This window comes from Canis lupus, chromosome 19 (assembly GCF_003254725.2).
Source record: "Canis lupus dingo isolate Sandy chromosome 19, ASM325472v2, whole genome shotgun sequence".
Lineage (NCBI taxonomy): Eukaryota > Metazoa > Chordata > Mammalia > Carnivora > Canidae > Canis > Canis lupus.
This window is the reverse complement of record NC_064261.1, coordinates 21,773,576-21,798,296: the sequence shown is the minus strand read 5'-3', so window position 1 is coordinate 21,798,296 and position 24,721 is coordinate 21,773,576. Positions and strand designations below refer to the sequence as shown.

The following is a 24,721-nucleotide window of genomic DNA, read 5'->3' as shown; positions in this document are numbered from 1 at the left end:
TCCGCGGAGGGGGCTGCGGGGCGGGAGCGAATCCAACAGCGCAGGCCCCGGAGCACAGGGCGCCGGGACACAGCCCAGGATCCGGCCTCCCCCGGGACAGGCAGAGGCCAGGAGGGCCCAGGACAGCAAGGACGCTCCTGCCCCAGCTGAGCAGATCAGCGGCCCCGCCCCGGAGCCTCCAGGCCCTGCAGACGGAGAGCTCCGTGGTTACTGCGAGGGCTGACTCCAGGGCTGCAGAGCTGGCCCCGCCACTGGGGTTGTTCCTCCTGGGGCCTCACGGGGTGAACAACCCCCACTGAGCCCTGCACCAGGCAGAGGCAGAGCAGCTCCCCCAAGTGCTAACACCTGAGAATCAGCACAACACGCCCCTCCCCCAGAAGACCAGCTAGACGGACCAGTTCCAGGGGAAGTCAAGGGACTTAAAGTATACAGAATCAGAGGATACTCCCTCGTGGGTTTTTGTTTTGTTTTAATTTGGAATTTTGTTTGCTTCCCCGCCCCCTTTTTTTCTTTTTTTCCATCTTTTTTTTTTTTTTTTTTTTTGCTTTTTCTTTTCTTCTTTCTCTTCTCTCTTTTTCTCCTTTTCCCAATACAAGTTGTTTTTGGCCACTCTGCACTGAGCAAAATGACTAGAAGGAAAACTTCACCTAAAAAGAAAGAATCAGAAACATTACTCTCTCCCACAGAGTTACAAACTCTGGATTAAAATTCAATGTCAGAAAGCCAATTCAGAAACACTATTACACAGCTACTGGTGGCTCTAGAAAAAAAGCATAAAGAACTCAAGAGACTCCATAACTGCAGAATTTAGATCTAATCAGGTAGAAATGAAAGATCAATTAAATGAGATGAAATCCAAACTAGAGGTCCTAACAATGAGGGTTAATGAGGTGGAAGAACGAGTGAGTGACATAGAAGACAAGTTGATGGCAAAGAGGGAAACTGAGGAAAAAATAGACAAACAATTAAAAGATCATTAGGACATATTAAGGGAAATCTAGTGACAGCCTGAGGAAGAAAAATCAACACTTAACTGGGGTTCCTGAGGGCGCCGAAAGGGTCAGAGGTCCAGAATATGTATTTGAACAAATCATAGCTGAAAACTTTCCTAATCTGGGAAGGGAAACAAGCATTCAGATCCAGGAAATAGAGAGATCCTCCCTTAAAATCATAAAAACCGTTGAACATTTCCACATCTAATAGTTAAGCTTGCAAATTCCAAACATAAAGAGAAGATCCTTAAAGCAGCAAGAGACAAGAAATCCCTGACTTTTACGGGGAGGACTATTAGGGTAACAGCAGACCTCTCCACAGAGACCTGGCAGGCCGGAAAGGGCTGGCAGGATGTATTCAGGGTCCTAAATGAGAAGAACATGCAACCAAGAATACTTTATCCAGGGGTCCCTGGGTGGCGCAGCGGTTTGGCGCCTGCCTTTGGCCCAGGGCGCAATCCTGGAGATCCGGATTCGAATCCCACGTCAGGCTCCCAGTGCATGGAGCCTGCTTCTCCCTCTGCCTGTGTCTCTGCCTCTCTCTCTCTCTCACTGTGTGCCTATCATGAATAAATAAAAATTAAAAAAAAAAACAATGCAAATTATTAAAAAAAAAAAAAGGAATACTTTATCCAGCAAGGCTCTCATTCAAAATGGAAGGAGAGATAAAGAGCTTCCAAACAGGCAGGAACTGAAAAAATATGTGACCTCCACACCAGCTCTGCAAGAAATTTTAAGGGGGACTCTTAAAATTCCCCTTTAAGAAGAAGTCCAGGGAACAATCCACAAAAACAAGGACTGAATAGGTATCATGATGACACTAAACTCATATCTCTCAATAGTAACTATGAACATGAACGGGCTTAATGACCCCATCAAAAGGCGTAGGGTTTCAGACTGGATAAAAAAGCAGGACCCATCTATTTGCTGTCTACAAGAGACTCATTTTAGACAGAAGATAACCTACAGCCTGAAAATAAAAGGTTGGAGAACCATTTACCATCCAAATGGTCCTCAAGAGAAACCAGGGGTAGCCATCCTTGTATCAGATAAACTAAAATTTACTCCGAAGACTGTAGTGAGGGATGAAGAGGGACACTATCTCATACTTAAAGGATCTATCCAACAAGAGGACTTAACAATCCTCAATATATATGCCCCGAATGTGGGAGCTGCCAAATATTTAAACCAATTAATAACCAAAGTGAAGAAATACTTAGATAATAATACACTTATACTTGGTGACTTCAATCTAGTGCTTTCTACCCTCGATAGGTCTTCTAAGCACAACATCTCCAAAGAAACGAGAGCTTTAAATGATACACTGGACCAGATGGATTTCACAGATATCTACAGAACTTCACATCCAAACTCAACTGGATACACATTCTTCTCAAGTGCACATGGAACTTTCTCCAGAATAGACCACATACTGGGTCACAAATCGGGTTTGAACTGATACCAAAAGACTGGGATCGTCCGGTGCATATTCTCAGACCATAATGCCTTGAAATTAGAACTAAATCCCAACAAGAAGTTTGGAAGGACCTCAAACACGTGGAGGTTAAGGACCATCCTGCTAAAAGATGAAAGGGTCAACCAGGAAATTAAGGAAGAATTAAAAAGATTCATGGAAACTAATGAGAATGAAGATACAACCGTTCAAAATCTTTGGGATGCAACAAAAGCAGTCCTACGGGGGAAATACATCGCAATACAAGCATCCATTCAAAAACTGGAAAGAACTCAAATACAAAAGCTAACCTTACACATAAAGGAGCTAGAGAAAAAACAGCAAATAGATCTTACACCCAGCAGAAGAAGAGAGTTAATAAAGATTCGAGCAGAACTGAACGAAATCGAGACCAGAAGAACTGTGGAACAGATAAACAGAACCAGGAGTTGGTTCTTTGAAAGAATTAATAAGATAGTTAAACCATTAGCCAACCTTATGAAAAAGAAGAGAGAGGAGACTCAAATTAATAAAATCATGAATGAGAAGGGAGAGATCACTACCAACACCAAGGAAATACAAACGATTTTAAAAACATATTATGAACAGCTATAGGCCAATAAATTAGGCAATCTAGAAGAAATGGACGCATTCCTGGAAAGCCACAAACTACCAAAACTAGAACAGGAAGAAACAGAAAACCTGAACAGGCCAATACCAGGGAGGAAATTGAAGCAGTCATCAAAAACCTCCCAAGACACAAGAGTCCAGGGCCAGATGGCTTCCCAGGGGAATTCTATCAAACGTTTAAAGAAGAAACCATACTTATTCTCCTAAAGCTGTTTGGAAAGATAGAAAGAGATGGAGTACTTCCAAATTCGTTCTATGAGGCCAGCATCACCTTAATTCCAAAACCAGACAAAGACCCCACCAAAAAGGAGAATTATAGACCAATATCCCTGAAGAACATAGATGCAAAAATTCTCAACAAGATACTGGCCAATAGGATCCAACAGTACTTTAAGAAAATTATTCACCATGACCAAGTAGGATTTATCCCCGGGACACAAGGCTGGTTCAACACTCGTAAAACAATCAATGTGATTCATCATATCAGCAAGAGAAAAACCAAGAACCATATGATCCTCTGATTAGATTCAGAGAAAGCATTTGACAAAATACAGCATCCATTCCTGATCAAAACTCTTCAGAGTGTAGGGATAGAGGGAACATTCCTCGACGTCTTAAAAGCCATATACGAAAAGCCCACAGCAAATATCATTCTCAATGGGGAAGCACTGGGAGCCTTTCCACTAAGATCAGGAACAAGACAGGGATGTCCACTCTCACCACTGCTATTCAACATAGTACTGGAAGTCCTAGCCTCAGCAATCAGACAACAAAAAGATATTAAAGGCATTCAAATCGGCAAAGAAGAAGTCAAACTCTCCCTCTTACCAGATGACATGATACTGTACATAAAAAAACCAAAACACTGCACAAAGTCAATGCCCAGAAATCAGTGGCATTTCTATACACTAACAGTGAGTCTGAAGAAAGAGAAATTAAGGAGTCAATCCCATTTACAATTGCACCCAAAAACATAAGATACCTAGGAATAAACCTAACCAAAGAGGTAAAGGATCTATACCCTAAAAACTATAGAACACTTCTGAAAGAAATTGGGGAAGACACAAAGAGATGGAAATATTCCATGCTAATGGATTCGCGGAATTAATATTGTGAAAATGTCAATGTTATCCAGGGCAATTTACACGCTTAATGCAATCCCTAGTAAAATACCATGGACTTTCTTCAGAGAGTTAGAACAAATTATTTTAAGATTTGTGTGGAATCAGAAAGACCCCGAATAGCCAGGGGAATTTTAACAAAGAAAACCATATCTGGGGGCATCACAATGCCAGATTTCAGGTTGTACTACAAAGCTGTGGTCATCAAGACAGTGTGGTACTGGCACAAAAACTGACACACAGATCAGTGGAACAGAATAGAGAATCCAGACGTGGATCCTCAACTTTATTTTTTTTATTTTATTTTTTATTGGTGTTCAATTTGCCAACATATAGAATAACACCCAGTGCTCATGGCATCAAGTGCCCCCCTCAGTGCCCATCACCCAGTCACCCACACCCCCTGCCCACCTCCTCTTCCCCCACCCCTAGTTCATTTCCCAAAGTTAGGAGTCTCTCATGTTCCGTCTCCGTTTCTGATATTTCCCACTCATTGGTTCAACTAATACTCAACAAAGCAGGAAAGACTGCCCACTGGAAAAAAAGACAGTCTCTTAAATATATGGTGTTGGACATCCACATGCAGAAGAATGAAACTAGACCATTCTCTTACACCATACACAAATATAAACACAAAATGAATGAAAGATCTTGATGTGAGACAAGATTCCATCAAAATCCTGTGAGAACACAGGCAACACCCTTTTTGAACTTGGCCATAGTAACTTGCAAGAGACATCCATGAAAGCAAGAGAAACAAAAGCAAAAATGAACTATTGGGACTTCATCAAGATAAGAAGCTTTTGAACAGCAAAATTAACAGTCAACAAAGCTAATATACAACCTACAGAATGGGAGAAGATATTTGCAAATGACGTATCAGATAAAGGGCTAGCATCCAAGATTTATAAAGAACTTATTAAACTCAACACCAAAGAAACAAACAATCCAATCATGAAATGGGCAAAAGACATGAACCGAAATCTCACAGAGGAAGACATAGACATGGCCAACACGCACATGAGAAAATGCTCCACATCACTTGCCATCAGGGAAATACAAATCAAAACCACAATGAGATACCACCTCACACCAGTGAGAATGGGGAACATTAACAAGGCAGGAAACCACAAATGTTGGAGAGGATGCGGAGAAAAGGGAACCCTCTTGCACTGTTGGTGGGAATGTGAACTGGTGCAGCCACTCTGGGAAACTGTGTGGAGGTTCCTCAAAGAGTTAAAAATAGACCTGCCCTACGACCCAGCAATTGCACTGCTGGGGATTTACCCCAAAGATGCACATGGAATGAAATGCCGGGACACCTGCACCCCAATGTCCACAATAGCAGCAATGTCCACAGTAGCCAAACCGTGGAAGGACCTCGGTGTCCATCAAAAGATGAATGGATAAAGAAGATGTGGTTTATGTATACAATGGAATATTACTCAGCCTTTAGAAATGACAAATACCCACCGTTTGCTTCAACGTGGATGGAACTGGAGGGTATTATGCTGAGTGAAGTAAGTCAATCGGAGAAGAACAAACATTATATGGTCTCATTCATTTGGGGAATATAAATAATAGTGAAAGGGAATAGAAGGGAAGGGAGAAGAAATGGGTAGGAAATATCAGAAAGGAAGACAGAACATGGAAGACGCCTAACTCTGGGAAATGAACTAGGGGTGGTGGAAGTGGAGTTGGGCGGGTGGTGTGGGTGAATGGGTGACAGGCACTGAGGGGCTCTTGACGGGATGAGCACTGGGTGTTATTCTGTATGTTGGCAAATTGAACACCAATAAAAAATAAATTTATTTTTAAAAATAAAAAATAAAGTGTAAAAACGAACAATAAATAAATAAATACTAAAAAGTTTTTGCTCAGTGAGGGAAACCATCAACAAAACAAAAAGGCAACTGAATGGGAGAAGATATTTGCAAATGACATTTCAATTAGGATTAATATCCAAAATATATAAGGAACTTATACAACTCAACACCAAAGAAATAAATAATTCAATGAAAAAAATGGGCAGAAAACCTAAATTGTTTTTCCAGAGAGATCCAGAATGGCCAACAGATACATGAAAAGATGCCCAACATCACTCATTATCAGGGAAATGCAAATCAAAACTATAATGAGGTATCACCTCATACCTGTCAGATGGCTAAAATCAACAACACAAGAAACAACAACTGTTGGTGAGGGTGTGGAGAAAGCGGAACCTTCTTGCACTGTTGGTGGGACTACAAACTGGTACAGCCACTCTGGAAAACAGGCTGCCCCAGGCTGGGTGGTTTAGTGCCACCTTCAGCCCAAGGCATGATCCTGGACCCAGGATCAGGTCCCATGTCAGGCTCCCTGCATGGAGCCTGCTTCTCCCTCTGCCTGTGCCTCTGCCTCTCTCTGTGTGTGTCTCTCATGATTAAATAAATAAAATCTTAAAAAAAAAAAAAAAAGAGGGATCCCTGGGTGGCGCAGCGGTTTGGCGCCTGCCTTTGGCCCAGGGCGCGATCCTGGAGACCCGGGACCGAATCCCATGTCGGGCTCCCGGTGCATGGAGCCTGCTTCTCCCTCTGCCTATGTCTCTGCCTCTCTCTCTCTCTCTCTCTCTCTCTCTGTGACTATCATAAATAAATTTAAAAAAAAAGAATTCCTATAAATCAAAAAGAAAAAACTACCCGATAGAAAAATAAGCAAAAGACATAATAAGAATTTCATAACAAAAGAAACACAGAAGCCAAATAAACATATATAAAGAATTTCAACCTCTTTAATCATTAGGAACACAGAAATCAAGATCATATTGAGATATCATTTTACCCCCATTAGATTGGTAAAAAAAGTGAAGAAGTCTGATAATAATGTGTATTAGGGGGCACCTGGGTGGATCAGTGGTTGAGCCTCTCCCCTTAGCTCAGGTCATGATCCAAGGGTCCTGGGATCAAGTCCCACATCAGGCTCCCAGTAGGGAGCCTGCTTCTCCCTCTTCCTGTGTCTCTGTCTCTGTTTGTGTGTGTGTCTCTCATGAATAAATAAATAAAATCTTTTAAAAATACATACCTATATTCATACTGTGTGTTAGGTTACAGAGTGAGGAACTTCTGTGTTACTTCAGCCATTGGTAAACAATTTCGCACCATCTGATAATGCTGAGACCTCTTTATAGTACTCAATACTTTTAAAAAAGCAAAATTAAATGACATATTATTTAGGAATAATACATATTTAATACAATAATTTTAAACAAGGAAATAATAAACACAGATTTCAGGATGATGCCCCCTCTGGGTAGGCTGAGGGTTAAGAAGGGAAGCATGTAGCTTTAGGGTATTTCAGGACATGAGCTGTGAGGGACAGTCACAGGAAAGTATTATATTGTCATCATGCTCCATTGCATGTATATGTTTTATTTTGTATATTAAATATTACATGGTAAATCTGCCTTTTCTTTAAAAAGAAAAATAGCTGCGGAAGGGGATTAGATCCCATAAGGCAGAGGGACTTGAGACATGTCCAGTTTTCCAGAGCCCCAAAGTGGTGTCAAAAGTCCTATATGTTCCCAATGAAGCAAGAAAGGCAGTGGAGAGGTTGAGGCAAAGAGAAAGAGCCCAGAGAGCCCTTGCAATCAAGACAAGGCAGAGACACAAATGACCTGTGTGGAGAGATGACCACCACTAGGCAGGACAGATGACCACCACTAGGCAGCACATCCCAATAAAAACCAGTGTGGACACCAGTGTATGTCCACCCAATCTAACAGCATCCACATGATGATGATGATGATAGACAGATGATAGGTACAAATATGCATGATAGATGATTGATAGATGATGATGATAGATGATAGATAGATAGATAGATAGATAGGTAGATAGATAGATAGATAGATAGATAGATAGATAGATAGATAATGGGAGATAGAAAAAAGGAAACAAAACCTCCCCTACAGTTGGCCTGGCTTCTTGCCTCAGACTGCTCCTACCTCCTTGCTGTCCCCTCCCAACAATGGATGGTGCCCCTAGGATGTACTAAGGAGGCACCATTGCATTCACCCATCTGTGACAAACATGGTGGTTTCTAGAGCTCCCTTTTCTATTTTATGCAGTTCAGCAAATCTGGTGAGCATCAGCAACTTCCTCTCTGGGGGGTGATGCAGCAGTGTAGAACCAGGCAATGGAGCAGGAAGAGCCCAGGTTCCGGCCCACCAGATGATCGAGGTTTAAGTCTCACTTCTGCTACTGCTGGCATTGTCTGCTTGGCAAATGGAGAAAAACTCCATTTCTCTCTCTGGGCCTCAGTCTCTTCACTGTTAAATCAATAACGCCCTTGAAAAAGATTAAACAGGCGAAGTGTCTGTCCATAGGAGGTGCTCACTAAAAGGGCTCAAGAGCTGCCACTCCACAACCAGGTCAAAATATATAAGGGCCACAATATATAAGAATCAAAGTTCTCTCTCTGTAATGGCTGAGCCTTCTGTTTCCCCTTGGGAGAAAGTCCACCACATAAGAAGAAAGTTAGCTCTATATAACAAGTTATGTCCCCTCCCCTCCCTCTCCTTGTCCCTGTGGAGTTGAGGAGGGGGTCCCAGAAAGAAGAGCTCTAAAGAAGAAGCTGGTCAGAGTCACACATCCAGATGGATCCAGAGACAAAAGACTGTCTGAACCAAGTGTGGCCAAGTCCAAGATCCTGCAAGGGTGGGCCAAGAGGATGGCCAAGAGGATGGGGGGCCAGGTTGAGGCAACCCTCAAGTCAGCAGGAGACCTCTGCTTGTGCTGGGAGAAAAGAAGGGCCCCAAGAGATCACAGGAAGCTGCATTATTTGGGGTGAGGAGACATCCTAGTTCCCTTCAACCAGCCATCCATGTAACCAAAATCCCATTCCTCTTCTGGACACGTAGCAGGATTGCATCTCCAAGTCCCTGGCAGTTCAGCACAGCAGTGTGACCTGCTTCAGCTAACAGAATGTGGGTGGACATGATGAAGTGATGCTTTTGGCAGAGGCATTTGAAGGGTACAATCTCATCTGCATTTGCTTGATCTCATCCACCCCTGACATTGCAGACATGAGCCCAGAACTATGTGAGGACACCTGGGAGCAGCAGCCAGAAACACTATTGTAATTTTAAGCTTGATATTTTGAGGTTCTGTCACTGCAGTATAACATGGACTCTAGCTAACATCGCCTTCTCTCCATAAACATGGGGCAAGGCTTGATAGCATGCTTCCTCTTCAAGGATAGGATGCCTCCTCTAGGAGGGAAGGAAAATCAGAGCCCTAAGGTTTCTATAAAACAAGTTTAACATTCTTTAAACTCTCCCCGAACCTGAAATTAAAATATTTATTACGATGAACTAGTTGCTTTCAATTTCAAAAAACTCATAATACCTAATTTAAGACCCACACAGGTAACTATTTCTTGTGAACTGTGTGGATCTACCCTTAGCAGGGTCTGGGTTTAACCAATGACATAAGAACCTTTAGCAATCATATCAATAATTGTGATGCTGAGGTTACACCACTCAGGAAATGCCTTAGGCTTTTGCTCCTCTGCACCTGGCCTCCCTGCAGACCTTATGCCAGAGGAGCCATATGTCATACTAAATTTTGTTCAATCAGACACTGCAGAAACCTGTTTTGATATGTTGGAGTTGAGGGAAGAAATTGACATTCTAACAGAAGAGTGAGAATTTCTACACACCTTTGCCTACCTTTCTGTCACCTTGTGATGACCAATATGGCTAAAAAGTGAGACTTTTGAGACCACATTTCAAACCCTATTTGTATAAAATTGAATTTATGACTAATGAGGAAAATCTCCAAAAGGAAGAAAAAGGTTTCTCTGAGAAGAAATAACAAGTAAGCTTTCTCTTGAGCCATGAGATACAGACAAGAAAATAACTGGTCTCATCCCCATAGACAAGGCCCTGACACTCTTACGCGACTCCCTCAGCACCCACTCTTCTAGGGCACCTGTACCCTCCATACCCCCACCCTTGTGGGGTCTCAGATGCCTCCATACTCCCCCTTCTGGGGGCCCTGAATGCCCCCTGAGTCCCTGCAAAAGGTGATCTCCGGGCAAGGCCACCTCCCAAGCAGGGGGTTCCTCAGGACACAGCAGACCAGAGTCAACCAGTCAGCTCCTCCCACTCCACCTGCTGGCTCCTCTGGCACCTTCCCAAATGTAAAACACATTTTCTTTTCCTGCTGAAAGGCCTCCTCAGGTGGGGCAATGACAGAATTTTCCAGTGAAAACAAAGCTCTTAACTGTAGCACACCTGCATGTGCCCGGCAATCATCAATAAAGGGACCAAAGGATAGGGCATGGAGTCCTCAATGCTCACTTCACAGTGAGATGCTTGGAAATCAGACCCAAGACATGGGAAAGACAGTGTCCTGGTCACATTGCTTGAGTCCACAGAAACAGCCATGTCTGAGACTAGAAGCCACTCTGAAGCATTCCCGCTTATTTTCAAAACCAGTTTGAGTAAATGTTCCCTGGGATGTAGAGCCAAGAATGGTTAAGCATTTACCCAGCAAATCATTCATTGATATTGTCTCCACCCAGTGAACTGCCTACTAGCACAGCGTCCACACAGCGAACCACCAACCAGCACAGGGTCCACCTAGTAAACCACTGACTGACATAGAGTTCATCCAGAAAATCACCAAGCTGACTTATTTAGTTTCTAGCTTGTCAAGCACTGCTGTTCAGAACCACATTTCGTATATAAAAAACAGGGGCCCAAGGCAGAATAGAGCTGGTCCTTCCCTGTGACTGTGCTCCTTCCCTTGAAGGGCTCTTACCCCATCCCCCTACTGAACCAACATGACCAGGATCACTGATCTGAGGGATGGTGCCCCACACTCCTATTGCAGGATTGACATCTGGGCCCTCCCTGCTGCCCCCATATCCCCAGCCATGGCAACTCGTTCCTCTCCTCCTCTCTCTCCTCTTCCCATTTCACTTGCAGTTCCTCCTAGTCTCATTTCTAGAAAGAGAACTTGGGCCTCCTTCTTCCTCCTTCTTTCTGGTCACTTTGGGTTCTTTCTTGGTATCATCCAGCACCCTGGAAAGTAAACTGCCCCCTCGCTAAGAACTCAGAGGTGTGGTCAATCCAATCTGTGGCTCTACTCTGAACAAAACCCAGGTGTGCTACTGTCTGTTACCCACTCTGCCAGGAGCCAAAGGGCAAGGCCACCTCCCATCTCCAGAGCAGCCTGCCCTTTCCCATATCAACCACCACAGCTCCAGGCAGCCAGATGAGTGAGCACGGAGTGAGCTTTGACTCTCCCCTCCTCAGGCCCACATGCAGTCCAGAAGGGCATCCAGGTCTCTGCCTCCAAAGGGACACAGATTCCAAGCACTCATCACCACCCACCTTGCCAGCTCTTGGCCTCACCCCATCCCTCTCTGCATCCCTGCTCACCCACCACACCATTGCTTGTCAGGTTTTTTTCTTGGCTAGACACCCAGAGTGAGCTTAAATGAAAGTCAGCTCATAGATATCTTCTTCACTGTGCTGCCTCTGGACTTCCTATGTCACTAAAAGTAAGGGCTGAAGTCCTTGCAGTGTCCCAGGCCTGATTAATTCTGATCTTGCCCTCTATTACCCCCTTCAGGGCCTTTGCATGTGCTGCGCCCTCGGCCTGGAACCCTCCTCTCCAACTCGCTTCCTCTTTCACCTTCTTCAGGCTTCTGCTCAAGCAACTTCTCTGGTTGCCTATTTCTAGTTACAAATCTCCCATTTGACACCCCACCCTTCAACTTCTATTTTGCTTCTTAGTTACTGTGCCTCATGTCACCTATTCTACATTTTTTTATCTTGTTTGTTTCTCCCAGAATGTAGGCTCCTGGAGGGCAGAGGTTTCTGTTTTGATCATTGCTAAATTTCTAGTCCCTAGAACACTGAGGAGCACATGGTTGACCCTCAGTGTGTATTTGGGGGATGTGGAAAAACAGCCAGGTCCAGAGACCAGGTAGATGAGGTAACATCAGTACAAGCCCCACCAGTGTCCAAGGTAGACGGGCTATGGGTGGATCAAATGATGTAGCAGGGAGTGAGGAGAGGAAGAAGAAGGGGAGCAGCACTTCATGAAGCACTTTAAACATGTTATCTTAATCTTTACAACACTGCTAAAAAAGCAGAGGTCATAATCAGAATTGTACAAAGTGAAAAAAGCCAAGCCCAGCTCAGATAGCTCTCAGCCAGGTCACCTTACCCCCCCAAACTTTGCCTACAGCAGACTATAAAAATGCACTAATTTTATTCCACCTGCTCTTATTTAGAAAACTGGTCATCTGTGAAGGAATACTGAGTCTTTTTAAGTGATCATTATGCAGACCGTGACCCTGGTTCAAAACCAGGAAGCCTGTGCTGGAGACAGAATGCTGATGGGGCATAGTCACAGGGCTGGGGTCCAGCCAACCCAATCATTCCTGGCTCCCCTGCAAGACAAGGGGTGCCTATGTGCCTCCCAGGGCTGTCCCAGGACTCAATAGGAATGTGCCTGGAAAAGGAAATGAGGCCAGGCATTCCCCCCTCCTCACCTGTCACCCACAAGTCAGCACAAGAAGTCAGACTACAGGCACAACCTCACCTTGCAAGCTGAAATGTCCCTGCAAATTCACTGTCCAAAGCACTCCTTAGCAAAGGCCTCCATTCAGTCCATGATATCCTAGCCCAGATCCCCAAATGCATGTCCTTTGCATGCAAAATACAATTATTCCATCCCAACGGCCCCCCAAACTCTGAACTCATTCCAGCACCAATTTTGAACTCTAAAGTCCAAAGTCTCATCTAAACATCACCTATTGTAAATAATGCTGCAAACCCCTATGTTTATGGCAGCATCATGTACAATAGCCAAGTTATAGATGCAACCCAAATGTCCATGGAAAGGTGTGAATAGATAAAGAAAATGTAGTGTGTATACACAATGGAATATTACTCAGCCATAAAGAGAATGAAATCTTGCCATTTTTGACAAGGATGGAGCTCCTTGGATTTAGCTCCATGGATGGAGCTAGAGAGTATAAAGACTAAGTGAAATAAGTCAGCCAGAGAAAGAAAAACACCATATGATTTCATTTATATGTGGAATCTAAAAAACAAACCAAACAAAGAAGCAAAAAACAGACTCTTAAATGTGGAGAATAAACTGATAGTTGCCAGGGGGAAGAGAAATGGGGGAATGAGTGGCATAGATAAAACATCTTAAGAGGTACAAAATTCTAGTTATAAAATAAATAAGTCATAGAGATGAAAAGTATAGCATAGGGAATACAGTCAATAAGATGCTAATAATGTTATTTGGTGACAGATGGTGACTACACTTATCATGAGCACTGAGTAATGCATAGAATTGCTTAATCTTGTTATACACCCGAAACTAATATAACACTGTGTTAATTATACTTAAAAATACAAAGAAGGAAGGAAGAGAGAGAGAAGAAGGAAGGAAGAAAGAAGAAAGAAGAAAAGAAAAGAAAAGAAAAGAAAAGAAAAGAAAGAAAAGAAAAGAAAGAAAGAGAGAAAGAGAGAGAAAGAAAGAAAGAAAGAAAGAAAGAAAGAAAGAAAGAAAGAAAGGAAGGAAGGAAGAAGAAAGAAAGAAAGAAAGAAAGAAAGAAAGAAAGAAAGAAAGAAAGAAAAAGAAAGAAAGAAGAAAAGAAAGAAAGAAAGAAAGAAAGAAAGAAAGAAAGAAAGAAAGAAAGAAAGAAAGAAAAAGAAAGAGGAGGAAAGGAGGGGGGAGGAAGGAGGGAGGGAAGGAGGGAGGAAAGAAGGAAGGGAGGGATGGAAGAAAGAAGTGATTATCACCTAAATCATGTGTGGGTAAGACTCTGGATACAGACTATCCTGAGGCAAAACTCCTCTCTAGCTGTGTGAACTGTGAAACCAGACACATTACATACTTCCAAATGCAGTGGTAGGGCAGGCAGAGGATCCCCTCCTAAAAGGGAGAAACAGGAGATCCCAAACAAGTCCAAAATCTAGCAAGGCCAATTCCATCGCATCTTAAGGCATGAGAACAATCCTCTTTGGTTTGACACCCTGCCTCCAGACTCACTGAAGCAGCAGTGCCCTATGGCTGAAGCAGCCTCTTCCCAAGAGTCCACAGCAGTCCCAAGGCTTCAGTCAGAGACCACCTGACCTATTAGAACTAAAGAAATGGCCCTGATAGTCTCCAAAGTACCTTTGGCGCCTTTCCTTTTCTTGAAGGATGGCTCACATTGGCAGCCAAGTAGCAACCTGGTCAGGTCCTGTATGATCTAGGCCTTCTTTCATTCTGTCTCTATTTCTCTGTCCCCTCTAGCCCAAATGGGCAATGCCTCAGCTAGTATGATGCCATCTCCTTGTTTCTGCCATGATGATTGATTAAGCCTATGAGTAGCACCTGTCCCATGACCCATTTATCAGAAGGTTGTTCAGTCACAACCTCAGTGTCCTCTGAAGAACAAGCCTGCTTGTTGTTTGCAATATGGATAGACTGAGAAATTTCCAAATCTTCAAGTTCTGGTTCCATTTTGCTTCACAATCCCATCTTTAATTCTTCTTTCTCCTTTTACATTTTACTATAAGCAGTTGGGAGACACCAGGCCACACCTTTAACACTTTAGAAATCTGCTCAGCTACATATCCTATTTTATTACTCACTAGTTCTACCTTCCACAAAATGCTAGAAAATAGTGCAACCAATTTATTGGCAGCTTTATAATTAGGGTCACCTTTCCTCCAATTTCCAATAACATGCTCCTCATTTCCATCTGTGCATCACCCGAATCACCCTTGACATCCATATTTCTAGAATGCACCTCAAAACTCTTCCAGCCTCTATTCATCACCCCATCCCAAAACTACTTGCATGTGTTCTGGTGTTTGTTACAGTGGCACATCACTTCCCAGTACCAAAATCTATACTTTTCAGTTTGGACTGCTATAATAAAATGCTATAGACTGAGTGGCTTAAACAACAGAAAGTTGTTTTCTTAAAGCTCTGGAGGCTGGAAGTCTGAGATCAGGTTGCCAGCGTGGTTGAGTTCTGGTTAGTGCCCTCTTCCTGGCTGGCAGGCAGCACCTTCTCACTGTGTCCTCACATGGCAGAGAGAGACAGCAAGCTCTCTGGTGTCTTTTTATAAGGACACTAATCCCATCATGGAGGCTTCATCCTCATGACCTCATCTAACCCTAATGCCTGTCAAAGGTCCTACCTCCAAATACTATCACACTGAGGGTTAGAGCTTCAGCATATGACCCGCAGGGCGGGGGGCACAATTCGGCCTGACCTGGGAGTGGCCTGTGACACTGAAGTGACATTGGCCCTGGGCCCTGAAGCAAGTAATCCTTGATCCTTGGCATGGAGAAGGGTTGATGGCACCAGACCCTGTGTCCTCCTCTATGCCTATCCCCTCTCACTGTCAGTAGAGATGACAAGATGTGGGTACTCCAAGAACACACCAGTGGGAGCTCACTGCAGGAAACAGAGCCTTCCTTTAGACTAAAGTTGTCCAGAGGTGTGGCTCAGAGAAAAGCAGCAGCCCCCTGCCTTAAGCCCTCACTTCACCTTCAGATCCCACTGACAGCCCACTTAGCCCCAGCCCACTTAGCCCCACTTCACCTTCAGATCCCACTGACAGCCCACTTAGCCACTCACTTCACCTTCAGATCCCACTGACAGCCCACTTAGCCACTCACTTCACCTTCAGATCCCACTGACAGCCCACTTAGATTCACCTGGTGTTCCCAGGGAACACAGCCTCTCCCACTCTGCATCCCCAGCATTTTGTGTGGAATTAGGCAGACAGTGCAGGGGGCAATGGCCGCCCACAGGCTCCCATCCTCTCTCTCAGTGGGCACCAGTCCCATCAATGGGATGATGTGGGCTCTAACTGCAGCACCACCTGCTCTGTTTCTCTGAAGTTAGCCTCTAGGCCCTGTCCCAAAACTATTTTCTTTTCTCTCTGCTATTCCTTTATCTTCTCTGCCTCCTGGATAAGGGTCCCTTCATTTACACTACAGAAAGAAATAGGAGCAGGTCTTGCCCTCAGAGAGGATTCCTAGGGTATTTGGGGTCCATCCCAGGGCATTACTTCTATGGAGAGAAAATGGGAGAAAGGAAGGATGCATGGGCATGTAGGAGATGAGAAAGAGGTCCTAGAAAGGTAGGGAAAGAAGAATGGAGGCAAGGAGGACAGGGAGAGATGAGGAAGGACCAGCTCAGGAGGGCTTCAGCTTCAAGGAGAGGCAGGATATACAAGACAGTGGCCTGGACCTCCTATCCCCCAAGACCCACAGCAGGGGTAGAAGAAGCCTTGTGATCTAGCTGGAAGAGGCTCTGCAGACCCAAAGATATAGTTGGAAAGTCATGGGTCTCTAGAACACACTCTATCTAGTTCTGCAGAATAAGAGGGGGCCTGTTCTGGACCTGGGTCCTCTTAGATGTCATGGTGGACTCACTCTGGACTTGAAGCATAAATCCTGCACCAACCAGGAACAGGGACTGTGTGCAGCAAGGCACAGGACTGGAACAAAATCTCCAACCCCTTTGTCACAACAGGTACTCCAAAAATGTGCTGAATTAATGTATGAAGGAATAAATGAAGTAAAACAACTCAAGAAAACACATGGAAAATTTAACAATATTTGTTCTTTCAATCCATAAGCATGAATATTGTTAAAATGTCTATGCTACCCAGAGCAATCTATACATTTTAATGCAAGCCCTATCAAAATATCATCAACATTTTTCACAGAACTGGAACAAATAACCTTAAAATTTGCATGAAACCAAAAGACATCAAATAGCATGAAGAAAGATGAAAAAGAAAACGAAAGCTGGGGGCATCACAATTCTCGACTTCAAGCTGTATTACAGACCTGTAATCATCAAGATATTATGGCATTGGCAAAAAAACAGACACATAGATCAATGGAACAGAATAGAGAACCCAGAACTGGACCCTCAACTCTATGGTCAACTTATGTCCAACAAAGTGGGAAAGAATATCCAGTGGAAAGAAGACAGTCTCTTCAACAAATGGTGTTGGGAAAATTGGACACCCACATGCAGAAGAATGAAACTGAACCATTCTCTCACACCATACACAAAAATAAACTCAAAATGAATGAAACATCTAACTGTGAGACAGGAATCCAACAAAATCCTATAGGAGAACACAGGCAGCAACCTCTCTGACCTCAGCCACAGCAAGTTTTTGCTAGACACATCTCCAAAAGCAAGGGAAACAAAGGCAAAATGTTTCCTCATTCTTTTCCTCACCTTGACTTCCTCAAGATAAGCTCTTGCACAGCAAAGGAAACAGTCAACAAAACCAAAAGACAACCTACAGAATAGGAGAAGATATTTCCAAATGTCTTATCAGATAAAGGGCTAATATCCAACATCCAGAAAGAACTTCTCAAACTCAACACCCAAAAAACAACAAATCTGGTCAAGAAATGGGCAGAATATATGAACAGACATTTCCCCAAAGAAGACATACAAATGGCCAAAAGAAACATGAAAAAATATCCAATATCACTCAGCATTAGGGAAATTCAAATCAGAATCACAATGAGACCACCTCACACCAGTCAGAATGGCTGAAATCAACAACTCACGAAACAATGCAAGTTGGTACAACCACTCTGGAAAATAATATGAGAAAAGTTTAAAATAGGGCTATCCTATGGCCAAGAAATTGCACTACTAGGTATTTAGCCAAAGGATACAAAGGGGTACATGCACCCCAATGTTTATAGCAACAGCTACCACAATAGCCAAACTATGGAAAGAGCCTAGATGTCCATCAACAGATGAATTGATCAAGAAGATGTGGTATATATATATATAATGAAATACTACTCAGCCATAAAAAAGAATGAAATCTTGCCATTTGCAATGATGTGGATGGAACTTAGAGGGTGTTATACTAAGTGAAATAAGTCAATCAGAGAAAGACAAATATATGATTTCACTCATACATGAAAACAAAACAAAACAGAGGGAAATTGGGGAAAAGAGGGAAAAATAAAATAAGAAGAAAACAGGGAGAGAGACAAATCATAAGAGACTCTTAAGCATAGGAAGCAAACAGAGTTGCTGGAGGGGAAGTGGGTGGGGGGAAGGGGTAACTGGGTGATGGGCACTAAAGAGGGCATTTGATATAATGAGCACTGGGTGTTATATGCAACTGATGCATCTGATATATGCAACTGATGAATCACTGAACTCTACCTCTGAAACTAATAGTATACTGTATGTTAATTTAATAAAATAAAATATTTTTAAATCATGCAAAATATGAAGCACTGTACAGATATAATGAGATTTTTTTCTCCACCCCGCATAATTCTGTCTTCCTTTCATATTTCTGGAAGACAATCCTTAGCCCCAGTTTCCCACTCTTCAAGAAGTTGTCTCATGTCATGTTCAAATGGTCTTCTGCCCCTCTGGACTTGCTCCTCTTAGCTTTTATCTGTAATGTCAATTGTCAGGTGAAATTCCAGGAACCCGGATATCCAGATATCCACTACCAAACCCCACCAGAGGCCTCTGTGTGTGTTGCATTTACCAAGAAGCATCCACCGTGATAACATCAGATAGGTAATCAACTTATCCTTCTCAGGCTCTTACACTGGATTTGCTGAGAATTTTAGAGCACAGTCCTGCAGGGTGGTGATGATGTGCTGGGTAGGTTCTCCAGTTCCAGCCATGGTACTCTCAATCCCATGGCAAATTGTCCCCTATGGTAGGCAGAATGATGGCACCCCCAAAGATGCCAACGTCCTAATCCAGACAACCAGTGACCATGTTACCTTACACAGTAGAAAGCACTTTGCAGTTGTGATTATGTTTAGAATCTTGGGATGGGGGAAACTATCCTGGATTATCCAGGCAGGCCAGGTGCAAGCACAGGATTTTTATAAGATGGAGGTAGAAGAGCAGAACCAGAGGAGAGGTCATGTGATAGAGGCAGAGCTCAGAGAGACTGGCCACAAGTCAAGGAATGCAGGCAGCTTCCAGAAGCTAAGAAAGGCAGGGAAGCAACTTCTCCCACAGAGACTCCGGAGGGAATATACTGTTAACACCTGATTTTAGCCCATTTTAGACTTCAGGCCTCCAAAATAATAAGATTGTAAATCTATGGTGTTTTATGCTGCTAAAAATAATAGTAATTTGTACAGTAGCCTTAGGAAACAAATACACACCCCATGCTTTTGCTCATTTCGTCAACCAAAATTGTGTTGTCTCACACAAATAAGTGATTATTTGTACTGAGGTCTATTAGACAACTCTCAGAGGCTTACAGCAGGCCATTTTTTTTAATTACAGAGAAATAAATTAAGTCAGCCTCTCTCAAAGGTAATTAGTCATATTCCAGTGTGTTTCTATCTCTGTGAAATTTCATTATGCTGCAATGATACCACATGTTTTTGTATCGGCCTTTTCTCACTTACCACCAAAGCATAAGCATTTCCCTGCTATTCCAAACTCCAGCAAAGTCCATGACTGGTTATAGAGCTCTCATCAAATCTCTCCTTAGCCCTCCTGTGCAACTAACAGATGGTCTCTCCAGCTCTACAGTTCTGACAACACCAGGGGTTTCTGCTGTGAGTTTCTTACTGCTTCTTCAAATGGATTCCTAAAATCAGAATAAACAAATCAAAAATATATAAGTGTTAACCAAGTAAAAAAGTCCTTTCTGTAAACTAGGTCCTGATGTCCACCCTAACTAGGTGTGTCCCCTTTAAACTTGGTAGCATCGTAAAAAGGCCATTATCAAATCCTAGCTAATGGGACTATTTCCCCAAAATGGTATCATTTTTCTTTTATCTGCCTCCAGTAGCTGGGAGATGGAACCCTCAGATCATAGATGTTTTCCTTTAGTTCTGCTTATTTTCACAGCCACTTGTACATGCAAGCCATGAACCCCTAGTTCACAGAGACAAATGAACCACAGACCCGTCCTCAGGGAGCCTGTGATCCTCTCAGGAGACAAGACATGTACACATGGAGTGGGACACAAGGAACCATGCTTCATGTCATAGTCCACTCGGTCCATTTGCCCAATGTGTCCTTCCTGACACATGCAGGGAGCAAACTCCTCTGTAAAGACACCTGACCCCTGACAGAGGTGACCCCTCCTCTGACTTCCTGACCCCTGGCAGGACCAACATCTTCTCTGACTTTCTGCCCCCTGAAAGGGCTGACCCCTCCTCTGAGCCTCCATGGAATATTACTCAGCCATAAAAAAGGAAGTCTTGCCATTTGCAACAACATGGATGGAGCGAGAGTGTAAATAAGTGAAATAAGTCACACAGAGAAAGGCAAATACCATATGACTTCACTTACATGTGGAATTTAAGAAACAAAACAAATGAGCATAGGGAGGAATAAAAGAAAAGAAAACCAAGAAACACACTCATAACTACAGAGAACAAACTGATGGTTACCAGAGGGGAGGTGGGGTAGGGGTAGGTGATGAGTGATACAGGTGATGGAGATTAAGGCATGAACTTGTTATGAGCACCAAGTAATGTATAGAATTCTTAAATCACTCAGTTGTACATTTGAAACTAATATAATACTATATATTAGCCATACTAGAATTAAAAATTTTTTTAAAGCCTCTCTCAAAAAAAAATAAATAAAAGTTTTAAAAAGCCTCTCTCTCCTGTTCTGTCCAAGCTCTGGGCCCTCAGACCAGTAGCACTGGCTCCATCTTGGAGCTGGTGAAAAATGTCAAACCTGGGATCCCTACCCAGAATGGCTGAACCCACATATGCTCTTTGACAAAATCCCTGGGAGATGTGCCGGCACATTTGGTCTGAAGCCACACAGAATACAGTCATTCACAGCTAGCTCTGTAGGTCTCTTGGCTCCTTCACAGTGAAAGAGAAGTGGTTTCTGAAAATCCCAGGACCCTTCTCCCAAGGGTGGCTATAAATGTGGCTGTGCCCATCAAATCCTGCACTCACAAGACAGCCTCTTCTCAGGACATACTCATACAGAGGGAAGATAGCTTGATAGAAAGACTGGATTTCTAGCAACTCAAATGCAGGGGAAATTGACGTCAGAAGACAAAAAAGCTGTCAAGTTTCTTTGTTCCGATGTCTTTAAAAACGTGTTTCATAAAAACAGAGATAACTTAAATAAATTAACATTAGGGAGGAGAGGTTTTGGAAAGACTTAGCCATGTCTCCACAGGAAGGTTCAATGCAATGACAGGCTCCACTCCCAGGGAGGTACTGCTGGTGTTTATGAAACATTTAATTCCAGAGAAGTGAAGGCCAGAAATTTCTAACTTCATAACTATAGGAAATTTGAAGGAAGTCTATTTCTTTTTTTTATTAGTTTCAGAGGCAGAATTTAGTGATTCATCAGTTGCATATAACACCAACACCCAGTGCTCACTACATCAAGTGCCCTCCTTAGTATCCATCACCCAATTACCCCATCATCTCACCCACCTCCCCTCCAGCAACCCTAAATTTGTTTCCTATAGTTAAAAGTCTCTTATGGTTTGTCTCCCTCTCTGTTTTTATCATATTTAATTTTCCTTCTCTTCCCCTATGTTATTCTGTTTTGTTTCTTAAAATTCATATATAAGTAAAATCATATGGCATTTGTCTTTCTCTGATTTATTTCACTTAGTATAATACCCTCTAGTTCCTAGGGGAAAGGCTCCCAGTGCTTCCCCATTGAGAATGATATTTGCTGTGGGCTTTTTGTAGATGGCTTTTAAGATGTCAAGGAATGTTGCCTCTATCCCTACACTCTGAAGAGTTTTGATCAGGAATGGATGCTGTATTTAGTCAAATGGTTTCTCTGCATCTAATGAGAGGATCATATGGTTCTTGGTTTTTCTCTTGCTGATATGATGGTCATCAAGACAGGGTGGTACTGGCACGAAAACAGACACATAGATCAATGGAACAGAATAGAGAATCCAGAAGTGGACCCTCAACTTTATGGTCAACTAATATTCGACAAAGGAGGAAAGACTATCCACTGGAAAAAAGACAGTCTCTTCAATAAATGGTGCTGGGAAAATTGGACATCCACATGCAGCAGAATGAAACTAGACCACTCTCTTTCACCAGACACAAAGATAAACTCAAAATAGATGAAAGACCTAAATGTGAGACAAGATTCCATCAAAACCCTAGAGGAGAACACAGGCAACACCCCTTATGAACTCGGCCACAGTAACTTCTTGCAAGATACGTCCACGAAGGCAAAAGAAACAAAAGCAAAAATGAACTATTGGGACTTCATCAAGATAAGAAGCTTTTGCACAGCAAAGGGTACAGTCAACAAAACTCAAAGACAACCTACAGAATGGGAGAAGATATTTGCAAATGACGTATCAGATAAAGGGCTAGTTTCCAAGATCTATGAAGAACTTCTTAAACTCAACACCAAAGAAACAGACAATCCAATCATGAAATGGGCAAAAGACATGAACAGAAATCTCACAGAGGAAGACATAGACATGGCCAACATGCACATGAGAAAATGCTCGCATCACTTGCCATCAGGGAAATACAAATCAAAACCACAATGAGATACCACCTCGCACCAGTGAGAATGGGGAAAATTAACAAGTCAGGAAACCACAAATGTTGGAGAGGATGCAGAGAAAAGGGAACCCTCTTGCACTGTTAGTGGGAACATGAACTGGTACAGCCACTCTGGAAAACTGTGTGGAGGTTCTTCAAAGAGTTAAAACTAGACCTGCCCTACGACCCAGCAATTGCACTGCTGGGGATTTACCCCAAAGATACAGATGCAATGAAACGCCGGGACATCTGCACTCCGATGTTACTTTTTCATGTTTCTTTTGGCCATCTGTATGTTTTCTTTGGAGAAATGTCTGTTCATATCTTCTGCCCATTTCTTGTTGGTTTTGGGGTGTTGAGTTTGACAAGTTCTTCCTGGATGTTGGACATTAGCCCTTTATCTGATAAGACATTTGCAAATATCTTCTCCTATTCAATAAGCATGCAAATTGGCAAAGAATAAGTCAAACTTTCACTTTGCAGATGACATTATTTCTACGTAGAAAATCCAAAAGATTCTAATCCAGAAATTGCCAGACTCATAGGAATTAAGTGGCAGGATATAAAATCAATGCACAGAAGTCAGTTACATTTCTAAACACTGAGGTAGAAGAAAGAGAAATGAAAGAATCAACCCCATTTACAATTATACCAAAAACCACAAGATAGCTAGGAATAAACCTAGCCAAAGAGATAAAAGATCTGTACTCTGAAAACTATAGAACACTTATGAAAAAAACTGAGGAAGACACAAAGAAATGGGAAAACATTCCATGCTTATGGATTGGAAGAACAAATATTGTTAAAATGTCTATGCTACCCAAAGCAATCTACATATTCAACAAAAACCATGTCAAAATACCATCAGTATTTGTCACAGACCTGGAACAAGCAATTCTAAAATTTGTATGGAACCACAAAAAAAATAATAAATAACCAAAGAAATGTTGAAAAAGAAAACCAAAACTGGAGGCATCACAATTCTGGATTTCAAGCTGTATTGCAAAGCTGTAATCATCACGACAGTATGGTACTGGCAAAAAAAACAGACAAGAAATCAGTGGAACAGAATAGAGAACCCAGAAATGAACTCTCAACTCTATGGTCAACTAATCTTTGACAAAGCAGGAAAGAATATCCAGTGGAAAAAAGACAGTCTCTTCAACAAATGGTGCTGGGGAAATTGGAAAGCCACATGAAGAAGAATGAAACTGGACCATTTTCTGCAAAGGTAGACTTAAAATGGATTAAAGATGTAACTGTGAGACAGGAATCCATCAACGTCCTAGAGGAGAACACAGGCAGCACCCTTTTTTATCTCAACCATAGCAACTTCATGCTAGGTATGTCTCTAAAGGCAAGAGAAACAAAGGTAAAGATTAACTATTGGGACTTCATCGAGATAAAAAGGTTTTGCACAGCAAAGAAAACAGTCAAAAAAACTGGGAGAAGGTCTATTTCAAAAGATCAGTAGTCAGATTAAATTCGCCAAGAGAAATCATGATGTGATCATCTAGGAAAAAGAGTTTTAGGGAAGTCAGATTAAAACAGGCTTTTCCTCTGGGTCTGGCTGTGGCTATCACCTGGAAATTCTCACCTGGAAATCCTCAGTAATCCCACCGAGGCCATTTCTCATCATCATTCATTGAAGGGCACCTCAGACAGGAGGAGCCACAGCAGAGCAATTTAAGGGGTGGGACATGTTGGGTTTCAGTCTCTGTCTGTTAGCTCACACCAGATGCCACCTTTGGTTTCACTGCACATGTGTCATTGGATTTCCCTCTATTTTCTCATTTCATTTTTAAAGGTAGGCCTTTAGGATCTTCAGATATGTGCCTAGTATTCACAAAGACTGTAAAAATTATATGCCATGTGTCTTTTCCTCTGCCAAAAGAAAACTTGATTGTGAAAGCATTTACTCAGGTAGAGAGGCCTAACTGCATTTTCCACACTCAACCCTAGAATC

At 42.6% G+C, this 24,721-nt stretch overlaps 1 long non-coding RNA gene across 1 annotated transcript in view; it reads right to left on the bottom strand.

The window, feature by feature from the left end:
* The window catches only part of LOC112652443 (uncharacterized), an 85,518-nt gene extending 61,049 nt beyond the window's left edge, over positions 1 to 24,469 (bottom strand). Inside the window, exons 1-2 of the long non-coding RNA XR_007403782.1 lie at positions 24,353 to 24,469; positions 19,651 to 19,835 (exon numbers count right to left, since the gene is read on the bottom strand). This is a non-coding gene — a long non-coding RNA (uncharacterized LOC112652443). The remainder of the gene's footprint in view (positions 1 to 19,650; positions 19,836 to 24,352) is intronic.
* Between the last annotated feature and the right edge of the window lie 252 nt (positions 24,470 to 24,721).